This window comes from Babylonia areolata, chromosome 20, assembly GCF_041734735.1.
Source record: "Babylonia areolata isolate BAREFJ2019XMU chromosome 20, ASM4173473v1, whole genome shotgun sequence".
In the NCBI taxonomy this organism is placed as follows: domain Eukaryota; kingdom Metazoa; phylum Mollusca; class Gastropoda; order Neogastropoda; family Buccinidae; genus Babylonia; species Babylonia areolata.
In genome coordinates this window covers 41898357-41900856 of record NC_134895.1, presented here as the reverse complement: position 1 = coordinate 41900856, position 2500 = coordinate 41898357, and positions in this window count along the sequence as shown.

Sequence of the window (2500 nt, the reverse complement as noted above, 5' to 3'; positions counted from 1 at the left end):
CAGGCAAACGGGCAATCAGGCAGACAAATATACACGTAACGCAGGGCTTTCTAAACACTTTTACAGTGCCTGACGTTCTTGTCTCTTTTTATCCCCCCCCCCCTCCTTACTTATCTCTTTGGCAGCATTTTAGGGATACATAGTTCCTATATTACTTTATCATTATTACTCTTTTTTTTATCACTTACTTAATCGTCTACATGCCATGTGGCCGAACATCAGCCAGGCGCTAGAAATCCCCACTGCAGGCTGCCTACGCTGTGCTGTCTTAGCTAAAGGTTAAAAAGCTTCAGTCATTTTCCGGCCATCGAGACAATCAGTTCTTAATGTCCGCCGTGTCTAGGGCTGCTGTTTTAACTAAAGGTTAAAAAGCTTCAGTCATTTTCCGGCCATCGAGACAATCAGTTCTTAATGTCCGCCGTGTCTAGGGCTGCTGTCTTACCTAAAGGTTAAAAAGCTTTAGTCATTTTCCGGCCATCGAGACAATCAGTTCATAATGTCCGCCGTGTCTAGGGCTGCTGTCTTAACTAAAGGTTAAAAAGCTTTAGTCATTTTCCGGCCATCGAGACAATCAGTTCTTAATGTCCGCCGTGTCTAGGGCTGCTGTTTTAACTAAAGGTTAAAAAGCTTTAGTCATTTTCCGGCCATCGAGACAATCAGTTCATAATGTCCGCCGTGTCTAGGGCTGCTGTCTTAACTAAAGGTTAAAAAGCTTTAGTCATTTTCCGGCCATCGAGACAATCAGTTCATAATGTCCGCCGTGTCTAGGGCTGCTGTCTTAACTAAAGGTTAAAAAGCTTTAGTCATTTTCCGGCCATCGAGACAATCAGTTCTTAATGTCCGTCGTGTCTAGGGCTGCTGTTTTAACTAAAGGTTAAAAAGCTTTAGTCATTTTCCGGCCATCGAGACAATCAGTTCATAATGTCCGCCGTGTCTAGGGCTGCTGTCTTAACTAAAGGTTAAAAAGCTTTAGTCATTTTCCGGCCATCGAGACAATCAGTTCTTAATGTCCGCCGTGTCTAGGGCTGCTGTCTTAACTAAAGGTTAAAAAGCTTTAGTCATTTTCCGGCCATCGAGACAATCAGTTCATAATGTCCAGTGTGTCTAGGGCTGCTGTCTTAACTAAAGGTTAAAAAGCTTTAGTCATTTTCCGGCCATCGAGACAATCAGTTCATAATGTCCACTGTGTCTAGGGCTGCTGTCTTAACTAAAGGTTAAAAAGCTTCAGAGTCATTTTCCGGCCATCGAGAAAATCAGTTCATAATGTCCGCCGTGTCTAGGGCTGCTGTTTTAACTAAAGGTTAAAAAGCTTTAGTCATTTTCCGGCCATCGAGACAATCAGTTCATAATGTCCGCCGTGTCTAGGGCTGCTGTCTTAACTAAAGGTTAAAAAGCTTTAGTCATTTTCCGGCCATCGAGACAATCAGTTCTTAATGTCCGCCGTGTCTAGGGCTGCTGTCTTAACTAAAGGTTAAAAAGCTTTAGTCATTTTCCGGCCATCGAGACAATCAGTTCATAATGTCCAGTGTGTCTAGGGCTGCTGTCTTAACTAAAGGTTAAAAAGCTTTAGTCATTTTCCGGCCATCGAGACAATCAGTTCATAATGTCCACTGTGTCTAGGGCTGCTGTCTTAACTAAAGGTTAAAAAGCTTCAGAGTCATTTTCCGGCCATCGAGAAAATCAGTTCATAATGTCCGCCGTGTCTAGGGCTGCTGTTTTAACTAAAGGTTAAAAAGCTTTAGTCATTTTCCGGCCATCGAGACAATCAGTTCATAATGTCCGCCGTGTCTAGGGCTGCTGTCTTAACTAAAGGTTAAAAAGCTTTAGTCATTTTCCGGCCATCGAGACAATCAGTTCATAATGTCCACTGTGTCTAGGGCTGCTGTCTTAACTAAAGGTTAAAAAGCTTCAGAGTCATTTTCCGGCCATCGAGAAAATCAGTTCATAATGTCCGCCGTGTCTAGGGCTGCTGTCTTAACTAAAGGTTAAAAAGCTTCAGAGTCATTTTCCGGCCATCGAGAAAATCAGTTCATAATGTCCACTGTGTCTAGGGCTGCTGTCTTAACTAAAGGTTAAAAAGCTTTAGTCATTTTCCGGCCATCGAGACAATCAGTTCATAATGTCCACTGTGTCTAGGGCTGCTGTTTTAACTAAAGGTTAAAAAGCTTCAGAGTCATTTTCCGGCCATCGAGACAATCAGTTCATAATGTCCACTGTGTCTAGGGCTGCTGTTTTAACTAAAGGTTAAAAAGCTTTAGTCATTTTCCGGCCATCGAGACAATCAGTTCATAATGTCCACTGTGTCTAGGGCTGCTGTCTTAACTAAAGGTTAAAAAGCTTCAGAGTCATTTTCCGGCCATCGAGAAAATCAGTTCATAATGTCCACTGTGTCTAGGGCTGCTGTCTTAACTAAAGGTTAAAAAGCTTCAGAGTCATTTTCCGGCCATCGAGAAAATCAGTTCATAATGTCCACTGTGTCTAGGGCTGCTGTCTTAACTAA